Below are 23,631 nucleotides of genomic sequence, written 5' to 3'. Positions count from 1 at the left end.
TCTTTTTGTAACCCGATCTTGAAAGTGATGTTCCATCACTGTTGGTGTATTCTATTCATTTCATGGAAATCACTAGCTCTAGCTTATACTCCAGGGTAGGGAATTGTACAAAGAATGAATACCAAAAGGTAAGGTCTTTGGGAACCACTTTAAAACCTATCTTTTTGTTTTCTTATATGTAGCTCCCCTTTGCCTAAGTTCTTAATTATTTTTATTCTTTTTATTATACATACATCGATAACTTTACTTAAAACGCATACATGTATCATATGGTAATATATAGTGTAGATTTAATCAATATCTATCGCATGAGATTGACCAGCCTTTGTCATTCACTTTAACAACTTTATAATTACTTTATTAATCCATCTGCTATGGGCATAGATCTATTTAAGGACTAGGAACACCAAAATTAAAAAGAAGAAGAAGAAGAAAAAAGTCTTCAGGAGCAGGTATGAGGAGTCAGTATAGAATATAATATTGTAATCATCACTAATTTCAGTCTTTAAAATCATTTATTCAGTATCTACTATTGGTCAGGAACTCTTCTAGCTGAAAGACTTTTTGATTCTGTGGAATAGAGTGTCATTCAGGGAGAGATTGGAGCGCACAATTCAGATGAGAGTCAGAGATCAGAGGGGACTATATATTGTACACAGAAGTCTGTGATATTTTTAAATGAAAAAGTTTAATGGTGTGTTATTTTTTATCATGAAATCACCATGAATATCAAATTATGTATCCATCAAAAAAGCAGTATCCAAATGAACCTAAAGTGAGTACGCTTATTTCAAGGTAGGCATAAGAGAATAAAGATGCCAAAGTGCCATGTACTTCGAATGGTGCACCTTACAGTTGCTCTTGGGCTCTAGATCATGGTTTTTAGAGCCTTACATTGTTGGAACGATTATTTTGTTAGATAACTGATTCCACACAATTTATCAAAATGGCAGAAAACCTTTTATTTAGCAAGTTTCATGAAAGTACACAAAAGGATACACAAATTGTAAGTGTACAAATTTACATATTTCTCGTTTAGGAAATGAAAAAGTGAAAAAATTCTAAAGATTATATAATCCAGGGATGCCTGGGTGGCTCAGCGGTTGAGCACCTGCCTTTGGCACCAGGCATGATCCTGGAGTCCCAGGATCAAGTCCCACATCAGGCTCCCTGCATGGAGCCTGCTTCTCCCTCTGCCTGTGTCTCTGCCTCTCTCTCTCTCTCTCTCTCTCTCTCTCTCTGTGTCTCATGAATGAATGAATAAATAAATAAAATATTTTAAAAAAAGATTATATAATCCAGCCTCTTTGATTTTTATTTTAGAAAACTCTGATGCAAATAAGTTTAAAGGTCACTTATCTCGTTAGCAGCAAACACAAGGATGACAGTTCCCATCTCATGCCTCCTGTCCCAGGGCCACTTTCAATAGATTACGACACATTTTTCTAAAAGATAAATTATATATGTACAATCTATTTTAAGAGACTCAAGCATTCTGTTTATTGGGTTTGTTTCTTTAAATGTTTGATAGCATGTATTTATTTAAGTAATTCTTCATAATAAGTTTAATAATAATTCAATGTTAAAGTAAATTTTGGAAAAATCTGAGTTGCACAAGTTTAAATAGGCTTTTCCATAGCAAGATTTCTCTGAGCCTCTATTAATGTTCAATGTTAATTATACTCACCATCTAAATGTTTATTAATGTGAATGACATTTTTTAAAGATAATTCCTTTTTATATATTTAGGGTAACTGTGATATTCTCTGTTTAAAAAGGTATTGGATTTGATTTTCAAGGCTTTTTTAGTATATAGGATTTTTAGGATTTTTACATCTATTTTAATGAGTAAAATTGACCTGTAGTACCCTTTTCTACACCTTAGTTGGCTTTTGATATAAAGGTTATGCTTCTCTTGTGGAATGAGTTAGATATTCCCTCTTTTCTAACCACTAGAAAGAGTTTGTTAAATTAAAAAAAAAAAAAGGATAATCTGCATTTTGAACATTCAGTAAAATTTACCTGTGAAACCCCATTTCTGCTGTTTTACATAAACAATTATTTTTATGTAACTCCTTTATTTGAAGATTTGAAGACTAATTTCTCTAATACAGGATTATTTGAGCTTTTAACTCTCTTGAAATTATGTCTTGAATTGTATACACCTTACATTTTCCCTTATATTTTTCCTGTTTGTTTCATTGTAGATTTCAAAATTGGAGGAAAGTAATTATTGGTAGTGTTCTTATTATCTTTTTAATTTGTTTGTAGTGTGGGCCACTTTTCATTCATAACATTATGCATTTATGTCTTCTTTTGATGAAAATTTTCAGAGTTTCATCCATTTTGTGGGATTTTTATTTTCATGTATTCCAATTCTGGATTCTTGGATCGTTCAACTGACTTTTGTGTCTCCATACCATATTCCACAATTCTAGTCTCTCTTCTGGATTGTGAACTCCAGGGCCCTGCAAGACCCTCACTCATACTTTCTCCCTAGGTTTTGAGTTCTCATTAGTTTTGAAAGAGATGCTCCCCACTATTATAGTATAGTTCCCTACACATAATACTAACCTCTGTTTACACCGAGGAGAGGATTTGGGCATCATGTGATTAAGAGTAGCTGAATCTTGGGACACCTGGGTGGCTTGGAGGTCAAGCAGCTCTGGCTCAGGACATGATCTTGGAGTCCAGGGATCGAGTCCCACGTCGGGCTCCCTGTATGGAGCCTGCTTCTCCCTCCGCTAAGTCTCTACCTCTCTCTTTCTGTGTCTCTCATGAATAAATAAATAAAATCTTTTTTAAAAAAGAGTAGCTGAATCTGTATCCTAAATCTTGTTCCTGAAGCTAATCCTGTCTCAATCAGAAAACATACTCTCAGAATGAAACAAAGCAAATCTCTGAGTCCCAGAAGCTAGTTCCCATCTCTTCCTGATCCATCTGTACCTTGGGCCCTCACTGTGCCTCTGGAGCTTTGGCTTCTTGTACCTGGCATGTTCAGACTGTTCCGTGCTTCTGCCTGGCCTTGATGCACTCAGCCAGTATGCAGGCCTCATCATCCTTGACAGTATCCACCTTAAAAATAACCCACTTTATTTGTTTCTTTATTTGCCCTTAACTATTTGTGTCTTCAAAAGGATATGAGCCACTGAGGCAGAAAGAGGACAGGTCCAGAGAGAAAGGGAAAATGTCTAGCTATGGGAAAAGGAGGCCCAGAAAGAGTTCTCCTGACCAAAAATAAAAGTCTGAAGCTGAAGCTTGGAGATTGATTATACTTTATCTTTTGCATCAGTTCCCTTTGGAAGATTTAGCAGCTATAACATCTCCACTTAAAACCAGGTTGAGCAAATTCTATACAAAAAATAGACCTCGTATTAAACAATCTTTTAGATTTTTGTTAAATATGTTTAAGCTGATTTTTCTTTCTGCATTATCCACTTTCTGCTGAATCTATGACATGTCACTCACATCTAAGACATATGTGGCTCTGTATATAGCCTGGTGACTAGAGAAGCTGCTCTGGGTCTCTGTTTACCCAATATTCACTTACAATTTTCTAATGCCTGCGCTTCATCTTGATACGGCTTTGTACCCATGTGACAACAAAAGTCAGGCTGTTTATATCCTTGCCCTTGATGTTAGTTTGTCCCATGCTGAAACGGATCTAAATATAAACATTCACCAGCAAAAGTGACTATGATAGTTTATTCTATAATTTTTTCCATTTTTCTTCTCTTACAAACTGGCAAAGAATCTCATCAGTCAAAGCCTAGCAACAAAAATTCTCCAATTCTTTTCAACGGTTTAACCAGGGCCACGTAATTTTTAATCTTATATCTGGGGATAAAATGCTAAAAGGAATAAACAAGATACTCTCCCTGAAGGAAATTGATATCAAATGAACCTAAAAAGTCATCCTTGGTTTGGTATTAATCATTTGCTTAATTATCCCCATCTTTGGAGCTCTTGGAATGTTTCGGAGACAGGACCACAATGCCAGAGAATATAGAAGGCGTCCTTTGTTCCTTGAATTAAGGGCTCTTCTGCTGTCTGTCTCTCCCCCTCATTTGTTACATCTAACAATCTGGAAGTGAATGTGCTTAATAGGCTTTGTCTGAGAAGAGCTTCATTTCTTTTTTGCGAAGGAAGCTATAGCCTTGGAATTGTCTCCCCATGCACTGCACCTTTTGACAGCACTGAGCCTTTATTTATGAAAGAAGTTTAATTAATGCCCTTGGATAAACTGTTAACCTTTGAAATGGTTTCCTGATGCATGGAGGCCCTTTCTCTTCTGCCAGGAATTGATTTTGGAAATGGCCCTGCCTCCTCGTGACTTATGATTCAGAGAGGAAGAGCCCATGCAAAGTGCAGCAAGGCGGGGATGAGAGCCCCGCAAAGTGTAGTGATGAAGGCTTTGCATCAGTATCTGGAAAATATAGATCATTGAGGATGTGTGGAATCAACTTCAAAGACAGATGATGGTTTTGCAAAGAAACGGTAATATGCCATTGGGACAAAACCGTAACACTGAAAATATAAGGCGGTGTTGTCTTATAAAGCAAGGTTCTCAAATTTCTAGTAAAATCATAAGAATTTGTTTTAAAAGAATGGCACAGACGAAGGATACACAGAAAGGGAAAGGACAGACACAACTTTCAGGCTAGTAAATTTTATTGTATTTTCCTGGCATGGCTCCCAGAGACCTTTGCAAAGAATTGATGCCAGAGAGTTATTCTTTAGGGGATTTACTCTTATTAACGTCGTTATTGTTCAATGTTCATACAGTTGTTTAATAGGACAGATGTTTTTTAATTAAGTGCTATTTTAGGAAAGTAATTTTTCCAAAGCAGAAGCAATATTTTGGGGCAAAGCGTGTTGAGTAGTATTCTGGAAGTGTCTTCATGTTTGTGCTTATGTATTCCAATAGCAACTCTTCATAAGGTCAAATTACTGTGGTGCCCAATCTGTTTCCGTGGTCAATGGAGACTTCACTTTTGTCGTTCCAATTATGCCCTTCAGAAGAAGACCATATTGGTTTGTTTGCACAGAAATTACAGAAAATACGATCTGCCACTGAGTAAAATAAATAAAACTATGTTCTCAGTTATGTTATTGCCACTTCAGATTTTAGACCTTCTCTTATAAAACCTATTTGTTTTCTGTACCAGGGATACAGATTGCTTATTAAATTAACAAGGGCCATGCAATAAAGATTTGAGTAGAATAACAACTCGGAACCCACTGAACTATAAAATAATTCCATCTTTCTCAATCAGATTCTGAGTGCCAAGCTGCCTGTAGCCTGATGAGCAGCACCACCACCACACGTTTCCCCCTACAACCCTGGAATTTCCCGATTACAAGACGGGAGTGTGCTTGAGGCTGTGTTATCTATCCTCATAGTCCTAGCCAGTGTGGCCCATCCTGTGGAGAATGCTGAGAACTGGCTAGAAGTGAAAGAACATTCTTCTGGCCAGGCCAGTGTGTCCCTGCTGCTTCACTGCTCACTAATTAGGAGCCACAGCAGAGCCTCTGGTAATCCAGCCTCTCCTCCATGGCCAGGACCACTCTGCCACTGTTGCTGTGGCACGCATTCTCTGAGAGGCTCTGTGCAGATGAATGCCACCCAAGAGATGTGGCCTGGCCTTCTACAGGCTGTAGAAGAAGGAAGAAAGATAGGATAAGTCATGAGTCATGAGGTTGTCCTAAGTGAGATGGAACAACGAATGTTCAGGCTGGGTTTTTCTGACGGGGAGGGGGGTGGTGCTAGGGTGGCGGGGGGAGAGGAACCAATTTCCTGAAAGCACCTTATTTTAAAATTCCTTCTGCATTTTATCATCGATGTTCAGGATCTTAGGATGACAGAGTGTCATACGGTCCAATTTCTATTTTGCTCATGGGAAAAATTAAGGACTAGAGAGCAAAAAAAAATTTTCCCAGCGGTGCATGCCTTCTTAAGAAACAGCACAGTCTCTACAAGCATCTGATTCTCCAAATTCTGAGCCTGAAGTTTTTACCAGTATGTAAGCGGAAGACCATTCTGATGTATAATTAAAACCAAAATATCCAGAAATGCAATCTTATCCTCCACATGGTAAGAGATGGTGATAGAAAGTGTTTGCATCTGTCCGGTACGTACTGAGCATTGCAAAAGGGTGCCAGCATGATTGATGCCATCTCTACACATCCTGCTGCTTCCCTAGAGTTTTTAAGAGGGGGGGAGAGCTGGGGGAGTTTAAGTATTTCCTCTTCCCTAAATCTGGCAGTAAGACCAGGATTAAGTTTTTTAAAATCTGAATTCCACATTTGTCATTATTCATTGATCTATAATGAAAGTATTCAAAAAAAGTATTCCAAGAGACAGCAAACATCATGTTGCCATCATCTCTGAACTGTCTAACACTGGGCCTCTGGACCCGTTTTCATAATCTTTCTTCACGATCTTCACCATGAATTCTCAAGGTCAGTGGTTCTTGAATTTCAGAGTACTTCATATTGCTGATCCCCATTGCCAGAGCTTCTGATTCAGTGGTCAATCTGGAGTAGAGGCCAGAATGTGCATTTTTAACAAGAGTACATATAATGCTGATACTTTTGATCAGGGCACTACACTTGGAGAAGCACCATAGTAAAGAAACATGAACATAAGTTACGTCAAAAATATTAAGAATCACAGTTTTTTACATAGGTTCTATAAATCACTGAAGCATACATATTAAATTAATAATATTTTATGAAAAAAATAATATTTTATGAAGAAGAGAGGAAGAGGTTGAATTTGATTCTAGTGGGAAAAGATTTTATTTGTATTGCTTGAACTTGGTCAAAAGAAAATAGATTTACATAATATTTGTATAATTAAATGTAAATTGTTTTTAAAATATAAACATTTAGCTCGTGGTTAATGGATTATTCAATTTTTCTAATTTTATGGGATCGATATCCTAATTTATGCTTCTCTAGAAAATCATCCACCCTCACCCCTCAGGAGGCTAGATACTTTTTTGTGGATAATTTAAATAGAATCTCTGGACTTGGGGAACACAAAACACAATAGAGAACTGAGGTGAACAAAATAAAATAGGGAATAAGTGAAACACAAATGGAGAACTATAGGATTCTCAACTCTTTTCTCTTGACCTACTTCAGAATGCTTGCAGCCAAGTTTATCCTTTCTACCTGCCCTGCTCAGCCTGCCTCACCTGCAGCAGGAGATAAAGACTTCTCAGAAGATTCCTCCCTGAAAAGTCTCTAGATAGACATTTGGACATACCTAGGGAAAAGCTAAATTGAACCCAACCATGGAATAGTGATGCCAACAACTGACAAGTCCTCTCCTCATAAACAGAGCTTCTCAACAATTTTATAAAGCCTTGCTCTTAAAAAATAGATTTATGGCCCAAACCCAAGACAATGAAAGAAAATACGGAATTCAAAATATACAAAAGCAGAAGAAATAAGTATACATACATATAGCTGCAAATACACACACAAAGGGGAAATAAATCCCACAATCAGTATCCTCACAGAGATTAGAGAAGACAGTTCTTCCACTAAATTACAGAATCTGATGCTCCCAAATAGTTATAGAGATCAAGAAGTAGTATTTGAAAATTGATATACAAATTAATAAGTAGAAAAGCTCAGACAATAAAGAAAAGGATAGTTCTAAGAAGTTATAATAAAAAGAAATTGAGAAATAATTCAAGATATTAGAAATTTAATCTGAAAAAAAGACCAGACATTTTGGAGACAGAAAACAGAGAAAATGGAGAAGAAACTGCATATTAGAAAAAAATTACAGAAGTATGTGTTAATTTCCTAGGACACTAACTAGTTCATCAGTGACCAATATTCTGTTGACTTAGCCAAAATTATGAAATAATTCATATCATGCTTCTTATAGGGATGAAAATTATATCAGTGGTTAAAAAGTCAAGTATCTTATTTTTAGAGATATGGAGGTTTACCACCAGTGGGATAAGCTAAGGGAATTGAATGTCATTCTGGAACAAGGAAACTAGGAAGTGAGGAGAAATGGGGAGGAGAGAAGACAGACATGTCCTGTTGTTCGCCAGTTTTTACTAAGTTTTCATTGTATGCATGTACTACTTAAATGAAAATAAAAATTCATTTTAAAGAAAATTAGTAAAAACTCACACTTTTGAGAAACACACAAAAGAACATCTAATATTTGGGTATTCATACTTGATAAGAAACATGTTGGGGAGGTTGTGTCCCTCATTTCAATCCCTTTTTTCACATAATGGATGACTGCCTCTGTCCTCGCCCTTCTTCACGCCCCAGCGGAAGACTAGGGAATCTTGTGCAGATTTGAAACACAGGCCCCAGTTTTGTGGGATCGGGCACAAGAGGAGAACTACTCAAAGCAAGCAGCTCTCATGCCCACATAGAAGAGGAGTGGTTTCTTTTATTCTTTAGGGCAATAAAATTTACAGACTATATTGCCTGTTGTTATTACACTGAAAATCCGCTTTATGAAATGATTGTAATCCTCCCAGTCATGTGTGCACGTGCACACCCTCTCTCTCTCTCTCTCTCTGAAATGAATAAATCATTTTTAAAAAATCCTAAATCGGCAAACATTCCCATGAAAAATATTTAACAAATACTGCATCATGCTATCGAGCAGAGTATTGCATGCTCATCAAGAGAGGGCACAGATAGTTTTGAAGGTAGACAAACCTGAGCTTTAGTGCTCTTTCTACCTTTTACCAGTGATGGGACCTTGGAATTTTTTTTTTAAGAGATGGTAGGGGCAGGGGTGAGTGGTGTAGGAACAGAGGGAGAGGGAGAGAATTGTAAGCAAGCTCCATGTCTAGTGCAGAGCCCAGCATGGGACTGGTTCTCACAACCCTGAGATCCTGACCTAAGCCAAAATTTAGAGTCGGACACTCAACTGACTGGGCCACCCAGGGGTCCCAAGGACATTGTAAATGCTTTTTAACCTCTCTACAACTCATCTGTAAAATGAGGGCAATAACAGTGTCTACCTGCTATGGTTGGCGAGTGAAATTCTTAGCACAGCAGGTGCAATTCTTAGTTTAGTGCTTAAAGCTACATGGGAAGTAGTACACAAACTTTAATCATAAAATTAAACAGCAATGGCAGCAGTGATACTCACAATTACTAAAAGAAGTATGCTAGCAATAAAGGCAGAGAATTTACAATTTTAAGGGAAATAAATGGTCCCCAAATCTAATTTTAGTTTTTTGTGATAGTTTTGCCTTCCCCCAAAAATGTTTCCTCTAAAATGATAATTAGAAAGGACTACTGCAGGTTTAAGAGCTTCAGTTTTAGTATTGGAGTGACAGCACCAGAGGAGAGATTAGAGAAAGAACAAAATGGGAAGATAGTTTCAAAATTCAGACTTCATAAGTCTAATTACTCAGGAGTTTATGAGTATTGCTTCATTCTAAATGAATAAACTACTACAGGGAAAGATCGTCTCCTTGAGTCACACGCAGTGGGGAAGACCATGGTTCTAAGAACATTCAACAGCCGGTGAGTTTACATCTGGACTCTTATTTCTCTGGTGTAGCTACTGGATGATACAGTCCTAGAAGACTGACATTAGGGGTAAAACTTTTGGGTCTAAGTAAAAATAAGATTCTGTTCTGCCCTAAGCATTTTCAGGTCTTATTCCTACTAAGAAGAGATGAGGTGTTTTAGATAGGTAGATTGAAACTCCAGGGCTTGATCCTTCCTGCTGAATCAGCGAATCCTTTGCATTCTGACCTTTAGGCAGTGGTACAGGCTCATCCATTTGCAAAGGTGTGCGGCTGAGTAATAGGAACCCCAGCTGTCCCTTGGGCTTTCTGCATGGGAAAGGAGTTTTTCATTGTGACTGTATCATTTGTTAATAACACGGGCTTGCTTCAATATGAACAAAGAGTTCATTATAAAAATCAAAAAAGTGAATGACTTGCAAGGCACAGTGGACATAAATATTATGCCCTTTTTAACTGACAGGTGAAATGAAGCAAAGAAAGATGAAGTGAAGTCCCATAGGCCACAAGTCAGGGGCAGAAACATACTTCAAAAGTTGTGCTCTTGAACTCCCTGTCCGCATTCACCTTCCATACCCAGAACCCGGCTTCCTTGCCTTGATGCTACAATGTGCTAATTTGCCTCTCCTGAGAACTTCTCCAAAGATGGAAGAGGTGGAGTCCTCAGAGGACGCTCTCTTCCAAAAATCATGCAAAGTAGAGTAAGAGAAACTTGTATGAAAGCCGGAAAGGAAATGAAACGCGATTAATTAAGCATGTAACCTAACCAAGGGAGTGGGTAGTGACTGCTCATGTATTAACCATCATAGCCAATTTGGGAAACTTCAAAATTTACTCCCAGAACTACAAGTGAGGCAATAAGAATTACCTTGTGTGAGGTGATTGTGGTGTATTAAAGGCAGGCATATTCCCATCACACTAGAATATAATTTAGATTTCTGTCCAATATCCTGCACTTGCAGAAAGCCTATAAAGTACTTTTCAAAAGAATAACAAATAACATGGAAGATGAACACTTTCTCTAAAAAGCTTCATGTTATAGGCTCCAAAGATGTGTCTACACTCTTACTATTAGAACACTGTTCAGATGACAAGTTTCTCTCTCTCTCTCTCTCTATATATATATATATTTATATATATATATAAGTATATATATATGATCATATATATATATATATATATATATATGATTCTCTGTCTAAATGCACTGAAATTAAGGACAGGACTGCTATCTTCACAAAAAATTAGCCACTTTTTCCACATAAAGCTGGCATATTTCTAGAGATAGTTTCTTATCTGTGAGATATTTGATCCCATCTGTCAGAATTCTTCCTATAGAATTTGCCCGGAACACTCACTTCCCAACACATTAAGATCTTCAGTAATAGCCTTTATCTCTACAACTAATTCTACATTTCCTTCTTATGGCCCTTCACCTAAATATTGTTAGAATAAAGAATTATTGACAACGGCAGGCTAAGAGAAGGCATTTTAAGGTCAATTCAGAAGAGTATTATTGAACTATTATGATACACTTTGCCTAAAAACTATTTAGGAACTTCTCAATAGTGTTTGTTCAGCTTTAGATTTAATAAACTAAATTAGGAAATATCTCAGAGAAAGAAGATGCAAGAAGGTACAAATGACAGGGCATCAGGTGGCCTCATCTTTCCCTCCATCCTTGGGGAAGTGACAATAATGACTGAACGATCCACAGATGGTCAACCAGCTAGTGATTTTAGAAATCTCCAGATAAGAAAAAAAATTTCCCTTCAAAAAATCTGTACCTAGAATCTCTTTCAAAGCATTTGCACTTTTGCCTCAGAAGACCAAATTATGGTCAGATCCAACAAATACCACAAAAGTTCCTAAAAATTAAAGCTCAAGAACCACCTTGAAAAATAACATCTAAAAAACTCCACCTTGCTGGAGTTTATCCTGGCTCTTATTCTTTACTGTACCCACTCCCACATTTCACTTCCTTCTCTGTTCATGCACCCCCCAGCCCCTGAGCACATCACACTTCTCTTCCAGATTTCCAGATTCTATCTCATTTCCCTAGGGGAGGGAGAGTGTTTGGTAGAAGGAAGTGGAAAATGGAATGTGAACAGGACAAAGATATGACAATAGGTAGAAGAGTAGCCACATCTAATTTATTATCATTTATATTGAAATGTGCATAGCCATACACACAACTACAAATTTCAATTTTGAGAATCATCTTGACCTTCAGAAGTATGTAGGTGGTATCAATCTCAATAGCTGTGCGCTTATCCCATCCAAAGACCTCTTAATTTTACTTGTGAAACTGATAACGTGTATTATTATATTTTATAAAATGTTACTGTTTGGTTAAAGCTGTACTCTGCAGATGTTTTATGTTCCTAAATCTTCTGGTCCCATGACAAATAGGTTTCTATTTCCCTGAATGCTTCAGCTTTGAGTGCGTGGACTCCCTTCCCTATGTATCTCCTATCATGGCACACTGGCATACTCTCTTCCTGAAATACGTACTCAAAGTGTATGATTCTCAGAATTCTAGTTCCAAATGGTAAGCAAAGGGAATTTTATATGAATACACACTTTGAAACTAGGCACGGTACTATTACAATGTCTCCAGAGATTTACTTGTGCATAACCATTAACTATGGAGTTAAGTTAGAAAGGTAAGATGGATGGTTGGAAGGAGATTCATTATTTTACTATTTTATCTCTAGTTATGTATTTTTAAAGTGTCCAAATTACATTACTCTCGTGACTTCAAAAACTAGTGAGTGGTAAATAATATATTAGGAGCATTTGATGAATTAAAAAGACTCAAGTAGATAATAATTCTCTAAAAGCTCAATTTAATGCCTCTAGAGCATTTACTGTTGGATTAATCAGACAGTTTTAATCAGTATACTCAATATATGTTGTTTATTAACACATACTTCTTCAGGATTAACATCCCCACTTCACAGTTCACACATACAACCTCAGCATTTGCAATCTTTTTGATCAATTTTATGTGTAACCTTTCCTTATAGCCTATTGTCTCATGTCAAAGTGCTCGCTCTGTCATTAAGAGGAGTCAGGCAGAGATTAGAAATGAGAAAGAAATAGGGAGCAGCCTGTACATCCTTTTCCCTCAGCTTTTAACACATTTTATTACAATTATAAATTTACATCCTGTGTATTATAAAAGCATAAATTGCATATTTACGTATCTCTTTCCTCACAGCCCATTGCATGATAAGCTTCTCCAAGGTGGGTCCTGTTGTTTAGCTGACACAGAAACTAGTACTGTGTCCACATAGCAAGAAAGCAATAATGTTTTTGTTGAATGAACTCACACCGATGGTAAAAGGCTACTTATCAATATTCACAAGTAGAAGTGGTCCAGTATATAGCAGGTACTATTCAGCCAAATTGCTTGTTCGTGATGGCTAAATTACACTAACAAAAACCTCGAAGTGCTCTTTACACAGGAGAACTAAAACTTAAAAAAAAATTTTAAATGACAGATTAAGGAACATCCATATGGCATTTAAAGAAGCTTATGGACCTGAAACTAGGCAACAGCTACAGTGTCATAAGAAGTAAATTGACATGATATTTTCAGAAAGTTTTATTTATCTTTTATTTTATTATTTTTTTTTAAGTAGGCTCCATGCCCAGCATGGGGCTCAAACTCACAATCTGGAGATCAAGAGTTCATGCTCTACCAACTGAGCCAGCTGGGCACCCCCCAAAAGTTTTTAAGTAAGTAAATACCTATCAGGAGACGTTATGTTTTATAAATTCCTTCTTCTAAATACCAATTAATAATTATTTTAATAAAAGATGCCATCATTTCCCTTCTGCTAAATGATCAAAATGTTTCAACTTTAAAATTTGGACTTCATTAGTTTTACATTTGCTCCACTGCACAGAAGTGAAGATAAAAGAATTATGGAGCAAATTTTTCAAAAAGACAGCCACACACTACATTTAAGAGATTTTACACCATAGTAGAGCATTCAGCATGAACATTTTTCTCTTCCCATCATAAGTCAAAGCAATCCTTTTTTCCTAGTCCTGCTTTAGTAGGACCTGTGAGGCAGGCTGTGTCTCCGGTGCATTCAGGAGCCAGGGGGAGAGAGAGGAGTGGTTGGAGCCAACTGCCAGCCACATCCTGACTAAAGTGCATTTAATACAAATCCTACTAATTCATCCCTGCCTGGAAACTCATGCAAAAATTGTCACCAGAGTCAAAATTTCTTCCCAATGGTCTTATGTACCGAAGAGCAGGAAGATGGGCCATTTTTATGTCACAGAAACAATTTTAAGCAGGAACTTGTAGTGTTGCAACAAAATATCCAAAAATGAAATTAATTTATACACATGGTTGACAAAAAGCAGTACTTCAAGGTTAAACCTAGGAGGCCAAGGAGAGGTGATTAATTTAGCAGCCACGATACAGGAACAGAGCAATATGAATGAAGAGTAGCACGGAACATTCAAGAACAATCTTGCATATAAGCAAGTCAACAGAGAGGACCAAAATCACAAGACTTGGCTTTAGCTGTATGAGCTTTGGGTTTCACCAGTGCTTTAAAGAGATGGTGGAAAATAAGTAGAACATCCAGGCAGCTCATTCGTAGACCTGTCCATCTATGTGTACTTGTGTACTTGTATGTCTCCACGACATTAAACATAAACTCCCTATCAAACTCCATGAAGCAGAAGTTTTTTTTCAAATATTGTTTTCACTTGCTTCTATATTCAGGATTGAATATAGCACCTGGCACATAGAAGGTGTTTAATAAATACACAGTGGATGAATGGATAAATAGATGAATGAACTATATACACAATTTTATTTCTGTTTCCCTCCACCCCATTATACCCGTTCAGTACTTGCCACCCATCCATCTCCTTGCCCTTGAGTGACAGTGAAGACATTTCTAGAACGCTTTGGGTCACTCCTAGATCATAGAAAGGCCTATAGTAACTTTACCAAACATGATTGCAGGCAATGTAAAACTTCCTTGCCCAGATCATATTAGCAAGCTCTAACTTGATTTCAAGTTAAATCTCAGTTCTGCCTTTAGCTGAAGCCTGTAGCTGGCAGTGGGGAAGAAGTTCCCTTCCTGCTTCCACCACCTAAGGCTGGAGGAGGTTGGATATAAAAGCACCAGAAATATCTGTGCTTCTTACATGGCCATCACTGTCACAGATGGGTGTCATGCTTTCTAGGCCTTACAGGTGTGTTTTTTTTTTAAGATTTATTTTTATTTATTTATGATAGACATAGAGAGAGAGAGAGGCAGAGACACAGGCAGAGGGAGAAGCAGGCTCCATGCCAGGAGCCCGACGCGGGACTCGATCCCAGGACTCCAGGATCGCGCCCTGGGCCAAAGGCAGGCGTGAAACCGCTGAGCCACCCAGGGATCCCCCTTACAGGTGTTTAAAGCAGACTATCTTGTGTAGGTGCTTATATCAGTCCTTTGAAGTTTCCTTAGCAGGCCCCATCAATTGCCACTTCTGTGACATGGCAGTTCTCTCCTTGAGCCTGTGGCTTTTGGCCCCACTTCATTTCTGTCTCAGGTGGGGATACCTTTCAGCTGGTTACCACCTGGGTCCTCTCACCCTGGAAGGAAAACCCCTTGGGCAAGATTCATTTTAAAATGTCATCAGGATTGGGGTGGCTCAGTCAGTTAAGCATCTCACCCTTGGACTCTTGATTTCGGCTCAGGTCATGATCTCAGGGTCACAGGATTGAGCCCCACCTTGGGCTCTGCACTGGGCATGAAGCCTGATTGGGATTCTCTCCCTCTGTGCCTCTCCCAGCACTCATGCATGATCTAAAAAAAAGAAAAGAAAATATTGTCAGTATGATGCCCGCTGACTCAGCAGTCACACCCTATTGATGTGTGTTCCTGAGGAATGCATTTTCTTCTCAACCACAGCATTCTTCCTTCCACATGAGCCACTTCAGCTTTCTCAAGCAGGACCATGGTACCTGTGCCCTGTCGTCCTGGAAACTTGCCAGGTCATCCATGACAACAGCCCTTAATAGCCTTAGGCGAAAGGGCTATGAGCCCCTTCAGGGCAACTGTGGCCCTTAATACCATTTCTTTCTTTCTTTTTTTTTTTTTTTTTAAGATTTTATTTATATATTTTTTTAATTTTAGAAACGGAGCATGTGCATGCACAGTGAGGAGGGGCAGAGAGTAAGGAAGAGAGAAACTCAGATTCCCCTCTGAGTGCCCCATGGGGGCTTGATCTCACAACCATGAGACGCCAGCCGAAACTAAGAGTCAGATGCTCAAAACACTGTATCACCCATGCCTTTTCTACATAGAAATTGTCCCCACAAGATCCTTTCCCAATCTTACTTAACCCCTATTTTTGATTTTGGTGAAGGGCCTCTGGAAAGAGACCTGAAATTGTGTAACCAGTTCCCAAATAAAAAGTTCAAATTTAAATTAGTAATTTTCATCTTGGTAGTCTATGGCAAATTTTATTTTGGTTCTTGGTATTTATTGTACCTGGGACTCTAGGTGGAAGCATCCAATTTCACAGCCTGCCACATGTATTTGTAAATACATGATCCGGAATGACAAATAGGTTTTAATTCCCAGGCCAGTCTTGATCCAGTCATAGTATCTGCCAAAGAGCACTGACCTGAGGAGATCCAGGCTCAGGGGCACAAATGTCTTTGTAGATTGGTGATGCGGGCCAAGAGAGAAGGAGAAGTCAGAGACATTCCTTAGGCTGGACCAGATCTATGAAAACAGATGTCATGTTTGTCTTATACAGGAAGGCCTGGTCGCAGTCTCAGTTTGGCTTAAAGACCTTCTGCCTTCCTGAGAGAACCTACTATTTCCTTCACTGGGCATAGATTTCTGCTCTGAAATTTAACCCTTTTGGCTAAGCTTCAAATGCATTAAGACTTTATCAACAACCCTCCAGCCTCAGTGGCTCGATATACTCCCTCCACCCTTAAATTGCTGGCTAGGACCTTCCTTAAAGCTAGAACTCCCTGAAATTAAGCTGATAGCATCCCCCTAACTGCATCCTTACACCCTCCCCTCCTCCAATCTAGTGACTTCCTGCTTCCATGTCCTCTTCAATTGATTAGGCCCCTGTGATGGCAACCCTACCCAGTTGGTCACTAGGGTTCACCACTGTTCCCCAGGCACTGTTATATAAAGCACCAGCCTCCCTAGGCAGAGACCAGCTCTCCACAAGAATTCCATTAGCCTGATCCTATCTACATCCTTTATTCCCTTCCACTGTGTTGAGGCCCCAGCAGCATGTCTCACAACAGAGGAGAAATAAGTATTTGTACACATGAAGCAATTAGAAAGTAAAGCAAGCCTTATATAATAAATGATTAATTAATTGATCAATTAAATATCACCAAGGGTTAGTTCACATTATGGCCTATATTTGTCACAGGAGAATATCAAAAGGAAAATATTTCATTGTATCATTATTTGCAACAGTCAAGACATGGAAACAGAGTTGTGTGTGTGTGTGTGTGTGTGTGTGTGTGTGTGTGTACGTGTGCATATTATATATTCAACCATAAAAAAGAAGGAAATCTTTGCCATTGTAACAACGTAGATGGAGCTTGAGGGCATTATGCTAAACGAAATAAGACAGAGAAAGAGAAATACTTCATCATCTCCCTTATATGGGAAATCTGGAAAAAAAAGAAAAAGAGAAAAAAAAAACACTTAGAAGATCAGATTTATGGTTACCAGAGGCAGGGAATGGGGGAAATGGAGGAGGGTGGTCAAGGAATACAAACTCCAAGTTATAGATAAATCCTGGAAATGTAATATACAACAAGGTGACTCTAGTTAACACAGCTATATGGCATATTTGACAGTCTCTAAGGGAATAAATCCTAAAAGTTTTCATTGTACGGAAAAAAACCTTTTTAAAAAAATTCATATGAGATGATGGATGTTAACTTATTGTGGTAATCATTTCATGACCTATGTAAGTCAAGTCATAAGGCTGCATACCTTAACCTTTTACAGTGCTGTATATTAATTATATCTCAATGAGACTGAAAAAAATTAAAAACTAAAACAAAGAAGAGGTATCAAACATAGACAAAAAAAATCGAAATGTCTCTAATGTACACAAATTGTTATCTCAAATGAATTGACAGAAATACTCTTAGAAATCATATCAGATACAAAAAAACAGAAGCATATTACACATCAAGAATTTATTGCATAACTCTTCATGGTATTCACTAGTCACTTTTCCAGATTTCTGGCTGGGATGATGAGCAATGGTTCCTCTTGTCTAGCATGTGTAAAATAATATTGCTTCTGACAAGGAATGTCTTTGGATTACCACTGAAATAATTTAGATTCTGAGAAATTTGCACATGATAATTCCTCCTCTCAAGACGCAGAAGACCTTCCATTAGGCTTCACGATGAACATAATAAAACTTTTTTCAAAACCTAAAAGTAACATTATTCAAAACTCCCAGTTGAAGTTATTTGCCAGTTGCACTCCTGTATGGCTCATTTAAGGCCTCCGCTGCCACTTGGTTGAGATGAATGAGCATCCAGAACAGGAGTGAACTCACAGATTTGCTGCTATTATTCAACTGAAGACAGTTTCCCAGAAGGCTAGATTAACAGAGCACAACCTGTCAGGTTCTGCTTTGAAGGTTGAAGCTTCAGAGTGAAAAACAAACAAACAAACACCAGAGGAATAAAATGCAAGACTACTTTGCTCCAAATTGCAGACTCCAAAGATTATCATTCCTTTAAATTTACAGTCTAACCTCTCTCCTTCTGTACTGCCTCCTCTCCTAATAGCAAAACACTCTTGCCGAGAATTTTTCTAAAGGTCCCTTAGCATTCACAGTGTTCTCCCCCAAAATCTCTTTGTCCTAACTAACTGACTGTGCCTTCTCTTTTTATGAACCTGAAAAGAAAATTTTCAGGACTTTATTCCTGAACATCTTCCAAAATACTTACAGTTCCCTAAACTCAAGATAAAGTCATGTCCTACTTCAAGCTGACCCAGTATCTTTCTTGAGACACTGGTCCCATAAGAGCAGCTTGGATAAAGGCTCAGAGAAGGTCTACTCAATCTCACTCTTCATATATTTTAATCTCCACTCTACTAATGGGGAATTGGATGGTTGTCAGTTTCTTTAAGACAGACGTATTTTATATGCCTTAAAAAATATATTTAGAGATCCAGCTTGCTGCACATACTAGATCCAATTGCTCTGAAAGTCTTCAAAATCAATGACCAGATAAATCACTTATAACCTTCTATAATCCTTATGAAAGGCCAAGTCACAATCATCAGGACTCTGAAGTAATCAGACCAGCAAAGTTTCGATTTGACCAAGTCACTGATGATCATGCAATTTGGGCTTCTTTGAACACTTTTGTTCCAAACTAAAGTTGAGAAAGTAGACAGAGAAAATAAAACTAAAAACAGTCTAACATGGAACATCCGAGGCACCATATGGTGGTAAAGCAAGGAGACTGCTTGGCAAAAGCCAGTTTGTGGCTCCTTGGCTCCGTTACCTACTGGATGACCTTGGGCAAGTTACTTAACCATTCTTGTGCCTCAGAATAATCTTCCGTCTTCTCTCCTATGAGCTAGAAGAAGCCAATGTACTGGACCTGCCCCGGGCCACATCGTACCTGGTTCTGTGGAGCTGTTGACCAGCGCTTCAGAATCATTGGCACCTGGTCACCAACATGTTTCATCCTAGGGGCCTCAGACTTACAAAAATGAGATGATTTAATATCCTGCTACATTGGACCAGCTATTAGAATTTCCCTGCATGTAATTATCCTGCATTCCTGTTACACCGTAGCACACATTACTTTTTCTAGCTATTACCTTCTGAAGAGATTCAAGAATCATAAGAGAATATCCATTTACCAGTTTCACCAATTGGAAATATTTTGCTGTGTTTGCTTTCAGCCTCTCTCATACTTATGTATGTGTGTGTGTGAGTGTGTGTATAAATATATTTCTATTAAATCGTTTGAGACTAAGTCACAGATATCATGACCCCAAATATTTAAGCATGTCTCTTAAATAACCAAAATACAATTATCACACTCAGGAAATTTAACATTAATTCAGTACAATTTTTCCAACAATGTTCATAATAGCAATATTTTTTTTTCTGTTTCCGCGTCATATCTAGGCTCTCGCATTACATTTAGTTATATTGTGGTACTTACTGTAACGTCACTGCACTAAATTTATTATCAGTCTGCCAGTATTAGGCTAAATTATAAACTCCCGATGACACACGCTATGTTTTATTAATCTTTATACTTTTGGAATAAACAGAGTTCTTAGCACATAAAAGGGACTTGGTGTCTATTTGATGAAAGACTGGTTGGAAGTTATTTGTCAGTTTTTCCCATATTAACTTAAGTACCATAACAAGCAAGAAATTTGACATAGTGATATTTCATATTAAAAGCACTGGAAGGGACTGAGAGATTATTTTGTCCAAATCCTTACTTCTTAGAGGAGATCCCAGAGTACCTTGCCAACATCACAGAGTCGGAGAGAGCCAGAGCAGGACCAGAACCGTGGCCCCATGCCCTGCCATTCCATGCTGGCTTTCTCAGCCACCCTCAGAATCCATTACAAATATGTCAAATGCAGCTTCCTAGCTCAGCATCTATTAATCTGAGCAACTCCACTAATGAAAGGAACAAACATAATTTAATATCTTGCATGACCCTTCTCTGGTCTAAGCCATTCGCATTTAGAAAAACAATCAAGGCACTGAAATAACCCTTCACAATTGAGATAGATGTGGATGGGCTATCACTGTGCATCAAACAACAAGCTCTTTTCCATCATCACATGGGGCATTGTGCACTGTTCAACTGGAGTGCCGGAACATGAATATCACAATCAATTTATCAATTAGCATTTTCCAAAACAATAGACACATTATGGGTTGGAATAGTAGTGTACACTTCAAACAGAGAGCCATTCAACCACCACTTAATGGCAGCTTTAGTCCCTTTTATGTAGGCTTAATGAACAAGGATGAACATTAGGGGAAATTTTATTTGGAAATTCATTTTAAAAACATATTTCGTTCAAGCAATATGATTTTCCATGCTTTTTCCAAAATCACCGATAAAGAAAATAATATGGATTTTGCAGATTAACTCCCTTGCTGATTTGATTCAGTGGCATATATAAAAATATATATAAATTCCCTGACATTATAATATAATGTCATAATACTGTGTTAATAACAATACTATATGCATTAGTACGTTATGCTTTTACCAGCTTAAAAAGATGGCTTATATTAAGAGGGACCCAATTCACATTGTATTTCACAATTTTGCCCTAATGAAATTAACCATTTCATACATAAATTGTTAAATCACAGCTTTCCCTGTGGTAGGAAAGGGAAAGCAGAGTTTCTCTGTGTTTAAAAATCAGAGATAAATTCCATTTTATTCCTAGAGGCATGAGGCAGATAAAGTCTCTAGAGTACTGCTCACTTGACTAAGGCTTATTTTTTTTCCCCCTGATAAAGTGTACAGCTATCAATGCCACATGTCACCCAGTCTATAAAAGAATCAAATAAGGGGAAGGAATGTGAGGGAGACAGATTGTTGATCAAGAGGCTGATTCATTTCTGAACATCACAGTGGCAGAACTAGTGCAGTTGAAGCAGAGTTTGGGGGGTTTTGTTGTTGTTCATTGTTGCTTTTTTTATCTATGTCTCTCCTCTTCTACTAGACTGTAAGCAATTTGAGGGCAGAAACTATCTTTTTTTTTTTTTTTTTTGCCTCTACCCCCCACAGCGTTTCACCCAGCGCCTTGACTGTGGGAAATGCTTAATAAATAGTTGCTAGATGCAGGAAGAAAGGAGAGAGGAAGGGAGAGAGTGAAGGGAAGAGGGGAAGGGAATCAAGAAAGCTCTCAACAAAAAATAGGATCTTGTCTCTTCCTGATGTGTAACTTCGCTCAGATTGTGTGCTCACAGCACTTCTCTTCCTTGCACTCCCTCATCTTCTGCCTAGCACCAGGAATCTGAGTTCCCACAAAATGCAACCAGTGATTCTTCCTCCACAGCTATTTATACCACTTATTCCATTCTTGCCTAATCCCTAAGTACAATGTTCTTTTTTTTTTTAGTACAATGTTCTTGATTGACACCTGAGAAGTGATGATATTAGATCTATAAAGAGATTAAAGATAATTTAGTCCAACCCCCTTATTTAAGAGATGAAGATAAAGAGCTGAAGTGATTTGTCCTCCTCCAAGCAGCCAGATCATAACACAAGCAGCTCTTAGATTCCTGATATTTTTTTTCTTGAAATGGTTTCAAACTTTCAAAATAGTTTTGTGGCCCTGGTGCCCTGTTACCTTCAATTATTTTAGAATGTATTTCCTACAAGTAATATATTTTTCTGCAAAGCCCCAATATAATTATCAAAATAAAGAACTTAGTATTAATATATTACTACCATCTAATCTACATACAAGTTTCCCCAGTTGGGTAAGAGTATGTGTTTTAGTAAAGGGTTCCAGTCAAGGATCCTATCTGGTGAACATGCTTTGTTCATCTCTTTCAATCTCAAACAGCTCCTCAAGGCTTCCTTGGCTTTCATGACATTGATACTTTGACAATTATAGGCCAGTTGTTTAGATGGACGTCCTTCACTCTGGCTGTCTGATGTTTCCTCGTGATTATGTTCAGGTTATCTATTTTTGGCAGAAATATCACAAATGTGATGCTGTGGTCTTCTTTCATCCTGTCAGGTGCTATGTGATTTTGCTTTTGTCCCTTTTGGTAATGTTCACCCTAATTACTTGGTCAAGTTGCCTGTAGATTTCTTTACCATAAAGTCACTCTTTGTCCCTTTGTGAAGATACTTTAAGAGCCTATTCTACTCTTCATCAAATTTTCTACCACTTAATTGCATCCACTGATGTTTCTTGCCTGAATTATTATTACGATGGGAGCCAAATGATTTTCCTCCTCCTTATACATTAAGCATTTGGTAGTCTATTGTAAAGAAAAGGTTTACTATTATTATTTGTTTTGATACTAAAATTGTCTCTTGTTTGGCCATCTGACTGTCTATATCTTTTTGAAATGTCCTCCTCATTCTTTGAGTACTTCCTTACCTTCTACCATAATGAAATACCTCACATTTATTTTGTAAATAACCTGATCTGTCCCTAGAATCAGCCGTTTCTCCAAGAAATCCTGGTTCTTTTCCTAGAGCATAGATTTTAGGTACCAGCATCTGGATGACACTAGAGTGTCATTGCTCTCAGGATCTCTCTCTGGACATAGCTAGTAAATATGTGCGTGTATATGCATGCACATACTATACATATACATGTATACACGCATACATCCTTATCAATATTTATTTACATTTATATATATCAATCTACACCTAAATATTGAAAACCATGAGTTCAAACCAATACTGTAATTCCAAGCTAACTCCATGGGTTTATTCCAGTTTCTTTTTATCTTCATTATACTTTGCTATTCACTCAGTCCCCCAGAGAGTGACCAGTTCCCTGCAAAACCACCTCTATGACCAATTCCATGCTCTCTTACCACCCATAGCCACCACACCCCTGCATAGGTGCCCTCTGCAGAGCTCCAGTCTGTACCACAGATGCTGCTGCCATCACCTTTGTCTCCCACCAGGATGCTCTCCTCACCTTATTCTCAGCTTTCGTGACCTATGTGGGTCACACCCCCAGTGCCTGCACATAGGCTGCCTCCTCCTCCCTCTTGGGTTCTATACGCCTTACTAGTCTATAAACGTGCCCTTTGCACCCACTAAAGCTCCAATTCCCCATCCTCCAACATGGGGACTTTCTCCCTCTCCTCCAATCAGTCTAATACACCCATGCATGGGCCACCTAAGCTTCTGCCTCCTTGGAAGGAGGCCTTTTCACCCACCTGGACTCCAGTACCCATGGGGGAGCACCCATTGGGGTGCTCATTCCACGTGAGGGCTTCCATAAGCATCCCACCTGCTCATCCCAACACCTCTCAATGGAGCTTCAACATGCTCCAGTCAGTGCAAACACCATCTGCAACCTGGTCAAGC

General features: G+C 38.2%; 1 long non-coding RNA gene across 3 annotated transcripts in view; it reads right to left on the bottom strand.

The window, feature by feature from the left end:
• Positions 1–4,672: 4,672 nt before the first annotated feature.
• The window catches only part of LOC140605487 (uncharacterized), a 40,298-nt gene continuing 21,339 nt past the window's right edge, over positions 4,673–23,631 (bottom strand). For 2 of the 3 annotated variants that reach the window (XR_012008132.1, XR_012008133.1), the window contains exon 3: positions 11,801–15,358. This is a non-coding gene — a long non-coding RNA (uncharacterized lncRNA). Of the gene's footprint in view, positions 5,014–11,800; positions 15,359–23,631 lie in introns of those variants that run through there. The other variant, XR_012008134.1, reaches the window with a different exon arrangement.

Source organism: Canis lupus, chromosome 15, assembly GCF_048164855.1.
Source record: "Canis lupus baileyi chromosome 15, mCanLup2.hap1, whole genome shotgun sequence".
NCBI lineage: Eukaryota > Metazoa > Chordata > Mammalia > Carnivora > Canidae > Canis > Canis lupus.
This window is presented reverse-complemented; position numbering and strand designations above follow the sequence as displayed.